Raw genomic sequence first — 21,861 nt, 5'->3', positions numbered from 1 at the left:
CAAGTTGCAATCTGGTTTTTTAATTATACACTTAAAAATTCATAAGAAACTTCCTCATTTCACAGTTAAGAAAAGTCCAGAGAATCCCTGTGGCTTGCCTAAGGCCAGACAGCTAATTTGTGGCACAGCTGACACTGTAATTCGTCTCCTTACCCCAAGTCCATTTCATTTCCTCAAACAATACTGCTCCCTGCTTAGAGATCTGGTGAAAACAGAACATCAAATGCTGCAGCATCTCCCATGATCTGGAACTACCATAATGCCTTTCAATGACTGTTGACCTGTGTGAATTCAAACCAGTGACCTCGAGCTATAAAGTCTCAGAACCCTTACATCAAAATACCAAATGCTTATCAAAAATGATAAGCGGCTTTTCTATTAGCAGCAGTCCACATCCCATAAACGTATCACTAAGACATTTTCTATTTCGTGCTGAATATATATGGCAAAGTATTTCTTATCATTTATTATCTCTTTTAAATTATTTTTAATCTAAAATATCTCAACCTTGCCTTCTTCCTGTTAGTATCTTTCATCACCAAACAAGGACCCAAGACTTCCGCTTTACGTGATTTTGTTTCCTGCTGCCGTGTGTTCTCACACTGAACACTAAGGCAGGAGTTTTTTTTTTAATCTCCAAGATGTCAAATCCTTTGGGGCATCATTTATATGCTCCTGGACCCACATCCATTTTCTTCATTAATTGTTCTTATTTTGAAGAAAATAATCGTTTCCTCTTTTTCAAAGTAATGAAGAAATGAGCATTATTTGACATAAATTTAGAGCTTAAACTCAGAGGGAGAGTTTAGCACACTATTACAATTAATGCAGTTTCTCAATCTAGTTCAAACTTCTTAGTGTATTCTTGTATTTTTAAATATATTACCAAGGATACTGTATGATCTATGGCTTTAAAGGACATTTTATGACCTATGGCTTTAAAGGCTTTAAATTCTATTTTTATTAATGCAGCTTATCTTCAAATATATTTTATTTTTGCAAGTGTTATGTATTTACATAGTATATGATACTAAGTTAGAGAGTCTCTTATCACAAGGCCCCAAAGCTCTATCTCTTAGTAATTTAAATACTTAGGAAAATGTGTTGACTATATCAGGGCTTATGAAGTTATTATTTAATTTAGCAAAACAGCAGTACACTCTTTTCTTTTTCCTTGTTTTATAACAATAAAATGCTTAAATATATCCATTAACAACAAATATCTTTCACAGAATAACTTAAACATTGAGAAAAATAAGTATTATGCTTTCTAATATACCAGTTTTCATGTCAAGCGATAATCATGGGAATGTTAGCAATTATATCCAAATAATGTATATTAGTACAACCGATCACACTAAACTACTGTGAGTCATACTAAAGTACTTCTAATTTTGAAATTTGCCACAATCTCACTCTTCTTCAAACCCTAACAGTGGCCTGAATCCCTCCCACAAATCATCTCATCCCCCTCCATCTGGCTTTGTCCAGCTGGCTTGTACTCATACTTTATACCTCAGCAACAACTCAGCTCCCCTAGGAAGTCATAGTAGTCCCTGATCCTTGAATGATTTTACCAAAAGAGATGTCAGGCCACTATCATGAAACATCATTTAAAATTAAAGAAAACTAAATACTCGGAGGGAAATATAATGTTTAAGGTGACAAAGAGAAATGGCAAGCAATAGGATACACTGGAGTATATGAGGCAGCCATTTGGTGTAAACTCAATTTGGCCTGACTTTGCTTTTTCCAAAAGGGCCTGACCGTGGTCATTGAGCACGCATTGTATATCTGCTTTAAACATTTACTATGGCAAGAACAAATGGCCTTAAGATAAAGGTGCAACTTCCCCCGACATTGGCATTTCCCTAACGATAGGCATCTTTCCTTAGGCTAGGAACTGATTGCTGCGCTCACCTTTGACCACCCGTCTCACCTGTGACCACCCAGCTTGAGACAACAGACCTGCCACCCTGCTGTGTTCACCCAAGACAGCAGACCTATCTCCTGTGTCCATCAATCGCTGTGCTGACAGAGCAGTCTTGCGACTATTGTAAAAGGGACATTTCAATCATATGTGAAACATCCTCACTGGGGGTATATAACCACTCTGTACACTCCACTTCTTTGTTGTCCTTTATTCCTTCGGAAAGAAAGGCCCCAGGCCATGGTCCTCACATTTTAGCTCAGAATAAACTCGCCTAAATTTTCATTTATAGATTGGTCATGGATTATTTTCGTCGACAAAGGATTGGAAGATTTAGTATCACCAACAAAGATTTTGCTTTCCCCAAATTTGATCTGTTAACCAAATGAATCTTCAAGCAAAATCTTGTTTTGTTTTTTTTTCAGAAAAATCAAAAGGCTAATTTTAGATTTATATAAAAACAAAAAAATAATAGTCAAGATAATTTTGAAGAAGAAAAAACATTGTAGCACTTAAACTGTCCAATAAAAAGTTTTATTATAAACCTATGTTAATAAAGATCCTATGGTAATTGCACAGGGATGGAAACATCAACCAATGGAACAGGACAGAGTCCAGAAATAATCACATATGTATGTGGGCACTTAATTTCTCGTGATGGTAGCCCTACAGAGCAATCAGAAAAGAACAGTCTAATCACTATCAATGAAATATTAACACGGGCCTCTTCAGTTCACTGTGGATTTTAGATCTAAATTTTTTTACGAATCTTCCATGACATTGGGATAGGCAAAGATTTCCCAAACAGGATTTAAAAGGCAATAACTGTAAATAAAGTCACTGATAAAATGAACTGCAATAAAATTAGGAACTTCCGTTCATCAAAAGACAGAATTTGGGGAATAAAAAGACAATGTACAGAGTTAGAAAATATATTTGTAATACTAAATATAATTCACAAAAGATTTATCAGGTATATGAAATAAACTTCTACAAATCAATAAGGAAAAGATAGGCATTCTAATAGACAATGGACAAGAGACAAGAATTAGCACTTCACAAAAAAGGTTATCCAAATCACCAATAAATGTATGAAAAGGTGCTCAACCTCATTAAAATCAGGCAAGCACGAATTAAAGTCACAATGCTATTTCTGTACACAGCCATCAGACTGAGTAAAATAGAGATACTGATAATAATGCGTCTTAGCAAGGACGTGTAGCAAGTAGAACTTTTCCATTCATGGGAGTTGGGCAGAGTGCAGGATTCCAACATAGAGAAAAAGAAAGGACCTGGTATTTGATAAATGGAGAAGAGAATTTGATGAGGAAAAGGGAAAGGTTTTATTTTGCAGTTTTGTCCTGTGCTGAATTGTCTATTCCTTACCTCTAGATTTATCAAGAGACAAAACTGCAAGTATTCTTTAAGTTTTAGCTGGCTTTGTTTGTAGCCTGATTACTCAGAAGGGAGAACAAAAAATTAAGTGGCAGGTATATCAAGTATCACTATTAGGTCAAAAAAATAAAGTGTTAGAGCATAGACTATGAGAGAAAAGTCTATATTTGTAAAAGAACTCATTTTTAATTTTCTATTGTAGTACTGGTTTTTTAAATACAATATTTCAGAAAAGTGTTGATTTTCTTTCTCTTTCATTGTATTCCTTATTTTCTCATAACTTGGAAACATCGAGGATTTCAAAATCAAGAAGTTTCTTGTCATATTACAGTAATTGCTCTTCATCAATACTTAGTCTCAGTAGTTTTCAACATCCACTCATGGCACTTTCAATATATTTCCACCCCTTCATGACTCATTCAATCAGATCAAGTATATGAATTTGAAACCTACTGGAATGAAGTCATAATAGAAATTTTAAATTTCTACAATGCATTAATTTCCCCCAGAAATGAAAACAGGCACACAGAGGTTAAATTATAAGCCTAGAAGGAGATGCACATTGGTGGGGAGAGAAGAGAATTAAAACATGCACTCAAAGTAATGATCACAATGTGCTAACATGACACCTAATATCCCACAGAGGGAAAACATTAAATGTCTTCATAATCCTACAGTGCCCATGATTAACAGCTGTGAATGTCAGTGTGCTCCTATGCCAAGTTAAGCAATTTAAATCTAGAGTAATTTCAGGAGATCTCAATGGCAAGCTTTGGCAAAGTCCCACGAGCGCTTTATATGACACTGCATAGGAAAAGCCTTCAGAGAATACTCAAGGTTGGAATCGAAGTATTTTAACTTTAAAAATTTTTAAAACAAAAGAAATGTGTGAATAAACATTCCAAGTAAATAACCTCTTCTAAAACTCCTGTGCTATTAGCATTATATATTGCATCTATTAGAGTAATCAACATTTGGATTCATTTTTACAATACAATATATGAGATCATTAATTTACTCATTACAAAAGCATTTATTGTATGTCACTATTGTCAAGCTTTTCTCTGAAGGGGAGAATATAAAGTTTCATGAAATGTATTTCATGCTGTCAGGAACTCATACTCTATTACATTGATTTACAGTTTTGTAATTATTAGGGCTGTTCACTAATATCCCAGATGAATAGTAGGATAGGAACTTTTGAGCCCCTTTGCAGTTAGGCATGGACAGGTATGTTGCTCTTGATTATGTAACGTAAGCTGAAGTGTCCTGTGTTGCTTCTGTGTAATACCTGTTGCTTTACTCCCTGCATTGTAACAGATGCAATTGCAAATGTGGATGCTTCCTCAGCCAAGATCCCTGATTAAAAACAATGTCAAGCAGAGCCCTCTGCCACCCAAGATGGCTATGAAATCTGAGCAAGAAATTAACATCTGCTGCTTTGAGTTCTGGGTTTTACTGTTGCTGCTGTTGTTATAGCATAATTGAATATACCATTTTTTTCTTTTGTAGTCCTAGTTATTTGCATCTCAAGGATCCTCTTCTCTCTTCTAGGTGATTCTATTCATGTGCTTCTCTGCATTCTGGATTCTTAGCTACCTAGCAGCACATCCAGAAGCATATCCATAGCTATGCGAGATGGGAAAAGGGGAGAAATAGGCTATTCCTGCTGGGGAGGGACTGGGGCTACAGGGGTAGTTGCTCACCTGGGGTCACTTTGCAACTAGAGGGGAGACTGAATGTGAAAACAAAGCATGAAACAAATAGACGGCAAAGAGAGTCTGAGGCAGCAAAGAACACAGGGGACAGAAGAAGGTATTGAAAACGTGTTACTACTATGGGAGAGATTCATGACTCCACGAGGATGAAGAGTGAGAAGAAGTGGGTCTAGGGGAAAAGAGGAGGAGTCTGCTGCAAATTTTACACAATAATATCATTAATAGCGAATATCAGCTAACATTTATTGAGCATTTACTATGTGCCAGATATCTTGCTAGGTACTTTTCATAGTTAACCTCATTTAACCCTTATAAGAACCTTATAAGGTTGGTACTATTATTTCTGCAACCATAGAAATAAGTGAAGTGAAGATCAGAAAATTTCAATAATTTGCCTAAAGCCACAGAGTTATTAAGAGAAGCTACCCTTTCAGTGTGTGTCCAGAGTCAGTACTCATAACTGCCCAGGTTCTATTTCCTAAATTAAAATGACGAGGAAGAAACCAATGGACTTTCTTTTACTAGGAACTATAAAGAGACTTCATTCTCTTCACACTTGCTCAAATTTGAGATTTCAGGAAGAATCTCATTCCATTTTCATATTTCTCTCTCTAATTTAGTTCCTATCAGCTACTTAGACGAACTCTAACCCTAATGGTACTTGTGTCGGATGAAGCACTCAGAGATGTAGAACTGGTCACAAGGAATTGTTTGCTCGTACTTGCTCAGTCTGAACCCCAGAATCTTGATCCTGGTAGAGTCAGATAGGGGCTGCCATATTCTAGGGACTTTTATAACACAGAAAATTATAAAGACAAGAAAAAAATTGCTTAAAAGGCTAACTTTACTCTTTGAAGGAGAAGTATGCATAGTTTCCTCTTTATTCTTAAATAATACATTTAAGAAAGTCTATTTTGCTTCAGATAACTATTACAGAGCCTTAAACTTTGTAAATTTATTTGTTTTTAATATTGATTATTTTAAAAATTGATTTCTGTAGAAGATATTACTTCTTAAATATCCTCATCCCCCAGCAGCACAAACATTGGGTGCCAGTCATTCAATGCCTCCAATATGTGGGCTAGCCAGGCTTAGCAAAACGTTTGCTGCAGCTACCTAGGTTCCCTTTTTGGTTGGTTGGTTGGTTGGTTCACTCTGTGATTCAGCAGCAGGAAAACTTCTTTAGTTTGGCATAAAGAAAAGAACTGGTGAGTTGTCACAAAAAGTTATTGATTCCGTGTTATTCCTAAACTTCACTGATAATCTGTTTTCTTCCCACGATTTCACAACCCAAAGTTTTGTTTCGTAATTATGTCAGGCCAATTGTGTGTTAGAGATGCTTTAACATGGCCTAGAGCAGAGACAGCAAATGAGGTTCATTAACTGAGCCAATATTAGACATTTCGGATAACTACCTAGCCCAGCCTCAAGAGAAAATAAGTGGAAAAATCTCTAATTATGTCTGTCATGGTTGTAGGAGAGGGAAAGGCAACTTGAATGTATTACCATTTCTGAAAGACATTTGGAATATGTTAATATTAACATATCAAGCCCATTTGCCTTATTTTTTTGCTTTTATATCTCATTTTTATACTAACAGAACTTTAAAGTTATATTTTATATATGCTTATCTTGTAATGTAGTTTGAAATTTGAATTCGACAACAAAAACAAGCACAGGAAAAAAAAAACCTTATACTTTTAGAAAAATGGAAGTTAAGGAAATGTCGGGTCACGTGTCTGCACCAGTCTTCGGCTGTGCTCCCTGCTGTTAATAGAAGGTGTCAAAGACAATTAGCGTCCTACTAAAGGAGGCTGATTCCTGACTTGTCTGTCAGCCACAGCCGTGTGCTGTACAAACTTCCCTGGTTCTTCCAATTCCTGAAAAAGAAAGAAAGAGATACCCATTTGATGGGCACAACGGAAATCCTCACCAACAAGAGGAGTGAGAACGGGGTGCCATCTGCCTTTTCCAACTGTTGATCTATCCCCTTCTGATTTCAATGGAATCTCATCTCCTTTGGGAGAATAATCTTTTCTTATCACTTTTTTCATTCTCCTTGAACATCCTCATTGGCACTGATGCTAGGTCTTGCTGTGGAATTATGCATTTACGTATTACATTGATCAATGTGTGATAGGCAGTATGAACCTATGCAAAACCAACACAGTCTGTTATAAGCTCTTAGATGGAAATCACTAAGGCAATTAATATTAAATCAATTTGAGAAAGACATTATAATTTACTATGCCTGTTTTTAAATTATTGTTCTTTTCTTTGGAATAAAAACAACTAAATGCTGATTAATTCTCTTATTTCATAAATGTTGTTCTCAATGAACTCATCAATAAGAAGTACCAGGAAGATCTCAAATAGTAAACATAAAATGATCTTAGAAGCAAACAACTGTTCAGTATTGAAAATATCCCAAAGGAATATTTTATTTGGTCTATAATTGAGAATAATCTTTCAACAAAGTAGGGAGATTAGACACTTCTCTGGAAAAGCATTTGCTTTGAAAATACTTCATTTTTAGTGCATTTCACATGTCTTTAACCATCAATATGATTAAATTTGGGTTTGACCTAGGGTTGTTCCTTAACATTTCTGTTTCAGTTTTGACATTAGTCACTATGTATCTTATAAGTTTATTGTGAGACTCAAAAGAATGCATGAATATAAAATAATGAGATGGATATAGCTTGTGGTTGACTGCACAGGCCCTACATTCAGGTAGGCCCAGCTTTAACTCAGGGCTTCCTCACTTATTAACAGCAGTCTGGTCATGCTACTTAGAGTCTTAAAATCTTATTTTCTTCACTTTCAAAATGAGAATCATAGTAGGACCTACCCAGCTGGATAGGGTAGGGTGTTTTGAGATACTGAATGTAAAATACTTAGCACATTGCCATCTGCATAGAGTCTCTCAATCAACGCTGGCTATAGACACTCTTGTTATACAAAGGAAAGTATGAAAGTTGTTGTACTATTTTTCATTCATCTGTTCATTCTTTCATCATTCAGCAACCTTAGAAATGGTCAGCCAAACTCCAAGATTTCTTCCTTTCCATCATTTCTGCACACTCATTTTTCAGAGCTCTGCTTACTCGTTGTCAGTTTTCTTTTCTGAATTTTGAGTGACCTACCACCTCCTCACCTCCATGTGCCTAACATGTTACATCTAAGCTCTTGGAGGCAGAGTCATGTGTTGTTTCAGTGACCTTGGCCTAATCATCTTGTGTTCAAACAGTAACAACATCAAGAATTAGCCTCTGGGGCCAGCCTGGTGGTGTAGCGGTTAAGTTCCCACGTTCTGCTTCTGCAGTCCAGGTTTCGCGGGTTCAGATCCCGGGTGTGGACCTACATACGGCTTGTCAAGCCATGCTGTGGCAGGCGTGCCACCTATAAAGTAGAGGAAGATGGGCATGGATGTTAGCTCATGTCCAGCCTTCCTCAGCAAAAAGAGGAGGATTGGCAGCAGATGTTAGTTCAGGGCTAATCTTCCTCAAAAAAACCACAAGAATTAGTTTCTGGAAATACATTTAGCCTCTCTAAGCCTCAATTTTTTCATATATAAAAGAAAAATTATGTTAATATCTACCCTGTAGATTTCTGTACAGTTGAAATGAGATAATAAAGCTCTTGACACAATAGTTGGTACATAGTATGTGTTTGGTAAGGGCTGGCTAATTTTATTTTTATTGTTAAACAGATCCATTTTTAGAAAGTTTCTCCTTATATTTCTTCAAAACTTGCTTACTTCTCTCATCCACTCTGGTTTTCTAGTTATTCTATGAAGCACCATTCAGCTCTTTATGTCCCTTTAGATCGGAAAGTTCTTCAAAAGGTATTTCCTACAAAAATTTTCAAACATCACCATATATTTTGTTCTAACTATGAACAAAATATTATTTATATTAATTAAAATAGACTTTCCTCTCCAATGATCCATGATACATATATTTTTTTAAAGCCATTTATCTTCCAGTCAAGAATGGATATTCCCCAATAGCAATAATCTGCAGAGAAATACTGGTGGAAAACTATAGGACAATGGGAGAACTCTGCCTGAAGCAGGAATATTGCTCATACATGTGTTACCTCTGCATTTTAACACCTTTTCTAGGCAGTTATATTTAGAACCCCTAGAACAAAACCAGGGAAGATTTTTAAAAATAAAATGCAAGCGGGGCTGGCCCCGTGGCCAAGTGGTTAAGTTCGCGCGCTCCGCTCCAGGCAGTCCAGTGTTTTGTTGGTTCGAATCCTGGCCGCGACATGGCACTGCTCGTCAAGTCATGCTGAGGCAGCGTCCCACATGCCACAACTAGAAGGACCCACAACGATGAATATACAACTATGTACCGGGGGCCTTTGGGAAGGAAAAAATATTAAACAAAATCTTTAAAAAAAAAAAAATTAAATAAATAAATAAATAAAATGCAAGCAACTTGCACCAACAGCATATATTCCCTGGACCATGGAGGGCCTCAGCTAGAAATAATTTATCCATATTTGAGTCATTTTTCAATTTCCACAGACATCTGAAATACAATTGCAACTATTATCTACTTAAAATGACAATTAAAAAGAAAACAAAATGAAGAGGAAATACAGGGACATAAGATTATTCATGAAGATTTGTTTTTTTGCGTGCTTAATTATTGTTTCAAAGCTCCCTTGGAGAACAGCAGGAAGGTTCTTACAGCGCCCAATCTCGCAGAGATCTACTTTGTGTTTTCTTTGCATTTTCATTTCAAAAGGCCAGGAGCAGAATGAAGCAGGTACCTAGGGAGCAAAATTTAAGGAGAAATGACTCTCATCTTGTTTCATGGAATTATAACTGATTTAGTGTCTATGGTCATTTGTGAAATCTAACTGGTAGACCTGCTATCCTCTCCTCTGGGAGAAATTAATTTCTACATAAATCTGTATCTCCTTCCAGCTTTGGTTACATTCATGTTACCAGAGGTAAGAATCGACAGGGTTGCCCTGAAAATGCCACCTCCCTGCTCCCACCCTTGTAGATCTATCAGGAGAGATATGTAGCAGTTAATCTATGCTAGTCACTCTTGCAAACACCATGCATATCTTGACTCCTGTAATTTTACAACAATCCTAAGAGTTAAGCACAATTATCGTCCCCTTTTCAGGATGAGGCACACAGAGTAAGTAACTTCCCAAGGTCATAAGGTCCAGAAAGGGCAGAGTTAGGATATAAACCCAGGCAGGCTAGTTCTGGCATCTGTGCTTTATTGTCTCTTAAAATACAACTTTAATACAATCCGTTGGGGTTTTACACTAGGTATTAATGTTGATCTCAATGTTTTCAGCTGCAGGTTTATTTTAAAATTGCATTTTGTGAATGCCGCTGTTACTTGTTTGCTGTTTCTCCTTTTTTTTTTTTCCTTTCCTCCATTTGTGTGTTTATTCCACTCTTGTTGGATCTCACGTGAAAACTCTTTTTTTTAACTGTGTTGAAGCGAATCCCATTTCAGGAGTTCAAACCTTCTCCTGGACTGTTTGTTCTGTGGCTTTTATTGCTTAAAACCTCAAAGGAGGTCAAAAGCAAGCACTTCCCAGAAATCATTCATACAGAAAAGGCCAGAGAGGATAGTTTAAAGACAGTTCTTGCAAAGATTTGCACAATAAAATCTTTACGTCTGGGCCAATGAAGTATGGCAAACCACGAATTTTCTTGCACATCTTTCTTTGATTCCATTTATTGGAGAACTACAAAGAAAAATGTTGTTAGGATTAATTGAGAATCTTTCCAAATTTTCTTAAAGGCAAGGGAAAAGCATTAGTAGGACATTATAACAACCCATGAAATGTGCACTTGTGTGTTTATTCATTCATTCAACCAATACTTGTTTTGTATAAACAAACAAGGGTTTGAATTTTGGCTCATTGCTTATTAGCTGTGTGATCTTGGACAAGTTGCTTTACAATTTAAGTTTCTATAAAATAAGAATAGTACCTCACTTCAAAGAATACTGGGGTTGTTTAATGAGGAAATGCATAAAAAGCACATGGCTGGAGGCCTGGTACATAGTAAGTTAATAAAATTTGTCTTCTCATCTTTTATCTCTTTCTCTTCTAAGCTACTCAGAATTTTACTGCCATATGACTAATACTATGCCACAAAGTCCACCCATATTGTATTAGTTATCTATTGTTGCATAACAAATAGTCCCAAAACTTCTCACCTTCAACACAACAAAAATTTATTATTCACACAGTTTCTGAGTGTGAGGAAGCGGTAAGGAATTTTCCTGCATGGTTATGTTCAGGATCTCTCAAGGGGTTGCAGTCAAGCTGTTGAGTAGGGCTGTAGTATCTGAAGACTGGACTGTGGCTGGACGATCTGCTTCCAAGCTTACTCACCTAGTTATTTGCAGGACGCTTCAGTTCTTCTTCACATGTGCCTCTTTATAAGACTGCTCATGACATGGCTTCCCCAAGAATGAGTGATGAGAAAGGGAGACAGAGAAGAGAAAGAGAGACAAAGAACAAGATAGAAGTCATATTATGTTTTATAATCTAATCTTGGAAGCAGCCGTATCCATCCGCCATATTCTATTGGTCACCCAGGCAAACTGGTACAATATGGAAGGGTACTACAAAAGTGTGCAGATACCAGTAAACTGGAATCATTGTGGGCTATCTTAGAGGCTGGTTGTCACAATTAGTTTCCCTACTAACAAAAATTTTTAAAATCTCCTTGTTTTCTGAGTTCAGTTGGAATTTTCTATTCTTTTTTCCCATCATTTTGACAAAGGTTCTTGAGACCACTTCCTCTGTCCCCTCACAGTCCTACCTGGTCTTGTTTCCCATGACTCTCATCTATAGGCTGCATGTTGGTTCCTAAGCAAACCACCCAGACCACACAGCTTCATGATTTTGCTTACTACATACATTTTTTTCTGCTAAACTTCACTATTCTTCCTTTCCCAGGAATTGAAACTCTTCCTACTATTCAAAGTCCATTCTAAATTCGATCCTTTCTGGGAAAATTTTCTTTTTCTTACAATGGATGCTTTCTCTTTTTCTGAACACTGATTGGCCTCTCTGTAAACTTCTTGTATGGCAATCACCTTAAGCTGTCTAATATTTTGATATGTATAATATCCTCTAATGCTCATAAATTGATGACGTGAGGTCATGAGACCTACTCATCTTTGAACCCTCTTCAGTGTATAGCACAGTGTGCAGTAGATAAAATATACACATCAAATATTTGGTCTAGTTAAACTGAATCACTTAATCATGGATGCTGCTGTGGAAAGAGTAATAAAGGAAGGGCAGTAGCATGACTTCCAGTGTGATTCCATTTTTCAAACTGTTGTCATTTCCATTACTTTTGCTAACAGATAGATAGGTAGTAGGCTCATTAGGTTAATTTAAAAGACGTGGATTTGGTTATAATTTTGAATGGACATCAGTACATTTTATTGTGAATAATTGCATTGAAATGTCCTTTCATGGTATGTACTTAGGCAGAGAAATTTTCATTGAAGGCAATGAAAAGCAGATAATAGCATCAATCCTCTTTTATTCTCCCCGGCATATTTTCTAAGTATAGCTATCGATAGGACAGATCAGTATATTGAAAAAATTTCTCCGTATTTAGGACCACTCTATTAGAAGGAAAGCCAAGCTCAAGGAAACTGTAAGATAAATTTCAGTTCTATAGGTTTGTGTCAAAAAAAGGCTAACATAAAAACAAAACCAGGTACAACCTTTTGAGAATTGTTGAGTTTCAATGAGCCCATAATGTGATAGGCGTGCCAGGGTAAGGTGATCAGCTATTGCTTCCTCGTTTTCCACTTTCTGATTTTAATGCTTTTATAATTGAATAAACATATAATAGACTATCAAATATCATTTTATACTGATCTCTAGAGAAAAACAATAGCAGTAGATAGTATTAGGAAAATGCTGTATTTCATATGCTGCTTTAATTTTATAGAATTTGGTCTCCAGTTTCAGGCAAAAATTTAATAAAGCTATTATTGTGGGGAAACGCAGCTTAGATATTTCAAAATATAATGTAGTGTACATTTCTGAAGCTTATGCCATCGTTTAACCAAAAAAGGAGAAAATAATTTTCATATTTAATGAAGGCTTACCTTCTTTATTTTATAGAATGTTTACAAACTAGTGTGCACACTGCACTGTAGCAATAAAACAAAAATCTAGGAAGTTCTTTCTTTACCAAACACTTGACAATTTTTCCAAGTATTTTCTGTATACGACTGTTTCCTCCCTCTGATTGCTAAGTCAGACTAAAATGGATGTTTCAGGCGATCCCCTCAGTGGCATTTGACCTCAGTGAATTGCCAGGGTCTGTCCCTGTGCTTCCTCTAGTAATGAGAGGCTCTGCTCTAAGCCAGACATTTTGCATATGTTGTCTCATTTAATTTTGTTCTCATAATACCTCCATGGGCAAGTATAATTACGACTACATCTAAGATAACAAAATTGAGTATTATATTAGATTACCAAAATTAAAAATAATATCTCATGTGGACAAAGGAACTGACATGATAGATACTAATGAAGAAGTGAAAGAAAGTGGCTCTTTCCCTAACTGTATTTAATTTATATTGGTTTTGTAACTTTTGTGTTGAAACTGAATCCTTCCTTGAAATTTAAGAAATAATGCCAGTGAAGAATAGTATTGGGGGATTTTCAATGGGCTAGATATTATTAATCTATTATTGTACACAGTAATAATAAAAATACATTTTTATTACTATTTTATAGATGAAGAAACTGTGGTTTAAAGGAGCCAAATATTCTGCCCAAAGGCACATTAGTATATGGCAGACTCAGACTTTAAACCAATGATCACATGACTGTGAACCTTGTTCTCTTTTCTGACTATAATCTACTTTCTCTCTCTCATAATAAGGTATTTCTTTAACACAATACTTTCAACTTTTGAAAATACAATCCCAGCAGCATTACAACTAAAACATTGATTTAAACTATGATTTTAGTAATAGTGAAATGTACAAATGAGAAAGTGAAAGTAACTCATATATTTGCCATCTCTTATTTAAATAAATACGGATTTTCAGATGTATAGCCTTTTCTATTTATATATAATTGAATTCATTTTGTAAATACAATTGTATATCCTGCCTTTTCAGTCTTATTTATTTTACTGTGAGCATTTCCCCATGACTTTTCATTTCATCTGATATTTAAAAACACTCCGTGAAGAGGTTAGAGAGAATTGGCATTCCTGTCTTAGGAATGAAGACCTGAGTATATTGTTTAATAAGTTCTCAAAGTCACAGCTTGCTATTGGCAGAGCCTCAACCGGAACCCAAGTCTCCTGCATGCTAACCTTAATTTATCTCCACTAGGCTACCCAGCTTTAATTGAATTCTTTCTCTGATATGTTTAGCCTAAAATGACACCTCTAAATTGAGTACTTTTTTATTTCAAAGTTTTTCTAGTAAAAATTCTACTGGAGTAAAACAGTACTTTCCTTTCATCAGGAGAGATTAAAGACAAAAAATATGAATATAGTTTTAAAGTCCAAGATTCTAAGCATTTGATTCAAACAAATTGCTTTGCTTTTGACGTGTGGAAATTTTACATTTTGAGAGGAGTGGGTCATGACTGAATAGGAATTTAAAGGATTGCTGTTCTTTAAGACACTCTTCCTAATCTGCTTTCTTATGTTGAGCTACTTTCTTGAAACCGTAAGATCAAAGAAAGACATAATAGCATTGGGTGACTTGGTGGACAATGGAGCTCTATTTGTAGAGGTAATATTAAGAAATTCATTTTAAAATGCTCAGTCCCAATAATGCTGAGCATCCCTTAAAAGGTTTTTGAGAGAATCATTAATGAGTTCTCGCATTTGTTTTCTATGAGATTCCCCTATTAGATAACCTATTACATAATTAGTTTAGATAGTTACACAGGAGTGACATTTGTAAACATGGTCATGAAAATCCCCAAGTGACTTGTGCATTGTCATGAAAGGCTTTATTAAAAGGTCATTAACTATTCGTGGACATGAGAATAACAACATGTCCACACATGGATGGATTACAAGAAGTAGCAGATAATAGCTTTCTAAGGTGCAGTGAACCTCTTGGCCGGTTCTACATACAACTCAGCACCAGGTACACTTATTAAACCTATGTGACAGCCAAAGAATCCAAAAGCCACGCACGAGAAAGGTTTCTCTCTAAAATAAATCTATTTTAATGATCTAGTAGATGGTCCAAGGCAGTGAACACTGATTTGGTTATAGTAAATTCTCTACTCTAAATCTTCCGTGTAGAAAATATTTCTGAGATTTTCATGTTTACTTTCTCCAAAGGCTACAGTGCATTTTACAGTTGAGGTTTGGAAGGAAAGAGGACTGAGTTATATGTAACTGTTATCTAAACCTTCAATAGCTCTGTTATTCAACTCCAAATGTAGCATCTTCTTTTATCATCTGCCAAAACCATACTTAAAGTCCTTCCTAAAAACTAAGTAGAATACTTCAGTCAAATGTGCTGAATGGTTTCCATTTTCCTCTTTTAGACCCAGAATTGTTCTTTTTCAGACTGTTAATTTTACGCAGAAAATAACAATAATGGCTTACATTTGTTTATATAATATACTTAAGCACTGTTAAACTCTTCTGCATGGATATCCTCATTTCATAGTCACACAGATCCAATAATGCAGCTGCTATTATTATTATCATCTTTATTTTAATTAATTAATTTAATTTTTTTGCTGGGGAAGATTCACCCTGAGCTAACATCTGCTGCCAATCTTCCTCTTTTTGTATGTGAGCCACCACCACAGCATGGCCACTGACAGATGAGTGGTGTAGGTCCATGCCTGGGAATAGAACCTGGGCTGTCAAAGCAGAGCATGCTGAACGTAACCACTAGGCCACTGGGCCTGGCTCTCAACTTCATTTTCTTAATCAGAAATTGCAACTTAAAGATGTTAAGCATGTTGCCTAATGGGTGCCAGTCCCATGGCTTAGTGGTTAAAATTCCACGAGCTCCACTTAGGCAGTCTGTTTCACAGGTTCAGATCCTGGATGCGGACCTACTCCACTCATCAGCCATGCCGTGGAGGCATCCCACATACTGTATAGAGGAAGATTGGCATAGATGTTATCTCAGGGCAAATCTTCCTCACAAAAAAAAAAAAAAGAAGAGAATCTTGCTTAAGGTCATATAACTGGAAAAGAATAGAGCTGAGTTCAGAAACTCGATAGTCTGACACTAAAGCTAGTAATATTAAAATATGAGTACACATATGCCTTTTTCCCAGGTAAACTGGTTATGTATACAATTCCTAAAGATTCATAAAATTTTATCAAACATAAAATACACATCTACACACATATTTAACTGATGGATATCTATACACTTCAGGTTGGCATATCAAAAGTCTTCTTACATAAGAAAAGGCTGGAGGGGCCATCCCAGTGGAACAGCGGTTAAGTGCACACATTCTGCTTCAGTGGCCCAGGGTTCACCGGTTCAGATTCCAGCTGTGGACGTGGCACCACTTGGCACACCATGCTGTGGCAGGCATCCCACATATAAAATCGAGGAAGATGGGCATGGATGTTAGCTCAGGGCCAGTCTTCCTCAGCAAAAAGAAGAGGATTGGCAGCAGTTAGCTCAGGGCCAATCTTCCTCAAAAAAAAAAAAAAAAGAGAAAAGACTGGACACAACAGAAAGCAATAAAGAGTTAATTTTGTCTTCCACCATAGCCCTTTAACTCAAGTCTGCTGGATCCCTTTAGTGAATATCTTACATCCTAAACTCCACCTCAGTATCTCCTTCTGAAGAACTCAACCATTTAAGGTGAGTAATGAGCTGAGGATGGCAGAGCTGATTAGGCAATCTCTTACCAAATCCTTCTCTTTAATCTCTGTCATAAGCAAACATCTAAAGCTTCGCTAATGACTTCCACCTCCTGTTATTCACCCTTGTGTAACTCATCCACATTGAGTGTGAGCTGAGCCTAGTAACTTTGTTTAACCAACAGAACATGGCAAAGTTGGCATAATATCACATCTGTGATTAGGTTGCAAAGGATTGTGACTTCATCTTGGTACCAGACTCTTTTGCCTTCTTGACTTGTACACACAAGCTACCATGTTGGAGAAACCCACAAAGCATGAAACTTTGGGCAGCCTCCAGTCCATAGCCAATGAGAAACAGAGGCCCTTGGTTCAACAGCCTCCAAGGAACTGAATCCTGCTGACAATCTTTGGGACTTGGAAGGGAATCCTTTCCCAGTTGAGCTTTGGGTTCACTATAGTGCAGCCACCACCTTGATGCAGCCTATGAGAGACCCTGAAGAAGTTCCCAGATTTCTGATCCGCAGAAAATGTGAGATAATAGATGTTAGTTGTGTAGCTCTAAATTTTGTGGTAATTTGTTAAGCTGCTATATATAACTAATACAACAAATTTATATGTATGTGTATGTGACTCTGTGCCTTTGTATGTTTATGGTGATAGGTGTGATGGAGATGGAGAGGGCCATTGTCACTGTTGATCTTGGCATTTGATTATCAGGGCAGTCCATAGAGAATAGGCGACCTCTCATTTTACTATACCAAAGATCTCATTATGGGGGCAGGCCTGGTGGTGCAGTGGTTAAGTTTGAATGTTCTGCTTCGGTGGCTCGGGTTCACCAGTTCAGATCCTGGGTGCAGACCTATGCACTTCTTGTCAAGCCATGCTGTAGCAGGCATCCACATATAAAGTAGAGGAAGATGGGCACAGATATTAGCTCAGGGCCAGTCTTCCTCAGCAAAAAGAGGAGGATTGGTCGCTGATGTTAGCTCAGGGCTAATCTTCTTCTTCTTCAAAAAAGATCTCCTTATGTTTAGATGAGCTAATCTAAATTTTCTATGCTGTGAATTCCTACATTGTAAAGGAGAATTCTAGTGCTTTCTCGGTCCATCATAGGCTTTATAGCAACTAAGCAAAGTGCTTTTTGATTAGAGGAAGAGTTCTGCCACTGTAATCCACAAAGATCATGAGGAAATAAACTCTAAGAACAAAGATAATTTAGCATAATTGAGCCACCTGGCCAACAGCTCGATGTGTGTCTCTCAAATACTTTCCTGAAATAATTAAGAGGGTACATGCTGAAGAGAAGAAGATACACCACTTTTAAATGATGCAGAAATAATGCTAAATTCTATCTTTGGACAACTCATCTATTTTACAGTCTTAAATGGAAAGAAAGATGAGCATCACGGCCTTTTATATCCAGAGGGCTTTGTGTTGGTGATCCTGGATAGCTCCAAAATTTTCTAATTGTGATCAAGGAGCCCATTTGGGAGCACTTGACTATGTCATAACCTAGGTGATGGAGCACAATTAGTTCTTTGGCCAAACTGTAAGTATATAGTCAGTCTTTGCCAGTCTTGTCTTAATTCCACATTGCCTAAGTGTATCTCGCCCACAGGTTAGCAGACACTATTACACAAGCTATTTCTCATTCTTTTTCAGGCTGATACATTTCCTTCTGTTAGTATTTCTTCCAATATTGACTCCTGCATTATACCAAATTTGAAATTAAATGTAAATCTTGAGATCTAATGTAATCTATTCCTATTCGTTTAGCTTATGATCACACTTGGAAAGTCGTTGTTTCCTGTGCTTCCTAATGTAGTGGACGTATTTTTAACAATTTCTTTACAGTTGTGAGAGAAGAAATTTTCAAAGCAACAAATTTGGAGAGGTGATGTTTCTGCTTTTGGGGAGGATACATCACCCTCTTTGACCAGGTGACACACAAAAGACTTGGTTAAGTAAAAATAGGGGGACCATATGTACCTGTTTTTGCTCATTTCCATCTGTTACTCCACAAAAACTGTTAAAAGATCCCATTTCACACCTAAATATGTTTGGTTTGGAGGACAAATTGCATAGTCATCCTAGAATAAATCAATCTGAGGACAGCGTGAGAATCACTATCTCTTATTCAAGTACCATAAAGGATAAAGTTGTAATGAAACCAAATACTCAGACATTTATTTGTATATGAATTAACTCATATATCAATTAAATTACAGATTTAATAAATATTTTATTAAATTACAGATTTAATAAATATTTTATTAAATCTTTATAAGCCAAACACTCTGCCAGGCATTTGCTAATTACTAGTAATATACTTACTAGAAGGAAGATGGCAATGGCATAGTTTTTACTCACTGAATACCTATATACTATGTGCTTTAGAGAGGACATCTAGATATCAGAATGAAAAACAAATGAAAAACACAACAGAACAAGATCACAAGGTATCCACTCCAAATTAAAAATAAAAATAAAAATAACTGCAAAGTTAGCATGGTATCTGCATCTATTTAGAAGAAATTGAAGGAAACAGCAGGGAGTCTAGAGATTCTGAGAACTGGGAAGCCCCAAATAACTGATAAGGTTATTGCTAGAAGGTTATGCAGGCTAACTGGAGAAAATCAACTAAAACTGGAGGGGTGGGAGTGTTTGCCTTCTTCAATAGCAAGTGATATAACAAAGATACACGGTAATATTGAAGACTAGAGACACTCTCCCCTATGAACTCTCTAAACTGCCCCACCAATGATGCTTTCTGGTTCTTTTCCAGGGTCCAAACTGAAAAGAAATTATTGGGGATAGAATTGAATTGAGTATATAGGGCAAAGGAGATGATAGAGAAATAAGATTCAAATAAAAGCAGGAGAACAGAACAGAGTCAAGGAATCTCAAAAGCAAGAGAACCATTGTTTGTTTTTTATAAGAAAACAACAGAAGAGAGAGCTCTGCTCAGAAAGTTACTCTAAATCAAAACTTTTTCTAAAGTTCGTAAAATTAACTGCAATATGAAAATCAAATATAATATCAGATTATCACAATAAAAAAAGAATACAGAAAATAAAAGTATGCTAGAAAGACATACCCAGAGTATACATCAAAACTGCAATTTTTATCTCAAAACAAATCAGACACATTAAAAATAATATAAAACATAAGCATAACTCACAATGCCTTCAGAAAAATAGGAGACAAGGTAAACCAAAATTAAAATGAAATTAAGAAACAGATTTTTTAAAAAGTATTTAAGAGAAATTGATAAAAATCAAAGGTTGGAAAAAGATATCCAACATATGGATAATAGGAGTCCCTGAAGAAGAAAAACAACTTCATTAGCAGAAAAAACTAAAACTTTTAAAGTTTCTTTTAAAAAAATGGAAACTGTCTACGAAATGAGCACATCATGTACTTGACAATAGTAACACAGAGAATCAATACCAACTGCAAGACAAACCGCTGAAATGTAAAATATAATTTTTTAAATCACTAGCTGAAATAGCTAGTTCTTTATAAGGGAAAGAAAATTAAATTATAATTAGTCCTTTCTAGTATCGATGCTTTAGGTCAGAGGAAAATGGAGTGAATATTTAAATAATACACTCAAGGGAAGGAAATGTAATAAAGCCACTCTGAGGTCAAGTGGTAAATAATTCTGGAAGGAGATACCAGCAAGTATCTCTATTACACAAACACAAGCATGCATATGTATGTGCAGAAATGGACACACACAAATGCATGCATGTATACATGGACACACACATCACACACTGAACAAAGAGTTAACACAGTATTTTAATGACTGAAATGAAGCTGCTGTTTGGGCACAGAAAACTTGATCCTTTTGCAAAAAGAAATCCAAATGCCAATTTTACTCCTTCTGTATGTTATCCATGGTTCAATTTGCAATAAAGAATTTATAACTTGAGGAAGAACTCATTGGCAAAGTTGGAAAAATTTAATCTTCGAAAAGGATGATGATTAAAATTTATTGAAATCCATCAAATAGGTTTAAATGCATGAGTTCATAACAATATTTTTTTAAAAAACTAATTTGAAAGATTATTAAGAAACAATTCTTTACCTTGACAAGTGGTAAATAAAAGGAAAGAATCAAACATTTATTTTCCCTTTCTTAGATGGTATCACTGGGTAATCAACTGGTAGATTAGGAGAACTGTCTCTTTACATTCGCTAAGTGAGAAAGAGTTAGAATGTCATCACTGAGCGTGATTATTTCAATATAAGTGACTCTTCAGAAAAGCCAAAAGATTTTTTGGTGATCTAGTGACTAAGTTCTTTGTTTTTAACGATGTGTTTTGATGTCGTTTAAGAACCAGATGATACTACACTCTGGTTAAGAGAATGGTTTCAAAGAATAAACGATACCATGACTTTGCCAAGAATATTTCTATAAGGAAAGAAGATGTTAATTTTGATGAAGGGGGTGATTGCAGACATATAGATTCATTCACGCTCAGTCATTTCAAACAGACCAATCAATAATTATTTTGATTCACTGGGGAAATAATACTACTAGAAATAATTAAATGCATTTGGAACCAGAAGAGGAATTTGTATTATCACTTCCCATACCGGAAATAAGAAGACTGGAAAACATCATGAATCATGCTGTCTCTGAGCACAGAATTTACATTTTAGAGGTGACGATAAACTGCTTTGGTACTAATTGTTTCACTTTGTGTTTGCCAAAATCTCTAACATGTTTATACAATAAATTATTCTTCATTTCTTGCCTTTATGTACTTCTTTGGTCAAAAAAATACAAAATGGGGTGTCTTGTAAAAAAAACAAGATTTTTCACTTTGAACCAAAACTTGTTATTATAACATTTTAAAACCTATTTTCTATAATTTCCAATATTCTATTTTTCTCTATTGTTACTGAATCATCAATATAGCTGGCAATTCATATCATGAAGGGTCTAAAAATAAATATTT

The sequence above is a fragment of the Equus asinus genome, chromosome 2 (assembly GCF_041296235.1).
Source record: "Equus asinus isolate D_3611 breed Donkey chromosome 2, EquAss-T2T_v2, whole genome shotgun sequence".
NCBI classification, from domain to species: Eukaryota; Metazoa; Chordata; class Mammalia; order Perissodactyla; family Equidae; genus Equus; species Equus asinus.
The sequence above is the reverse complement of the archived record's forward strand: the minus strand, read 5'-3'. Positions refer to the sequence as shown.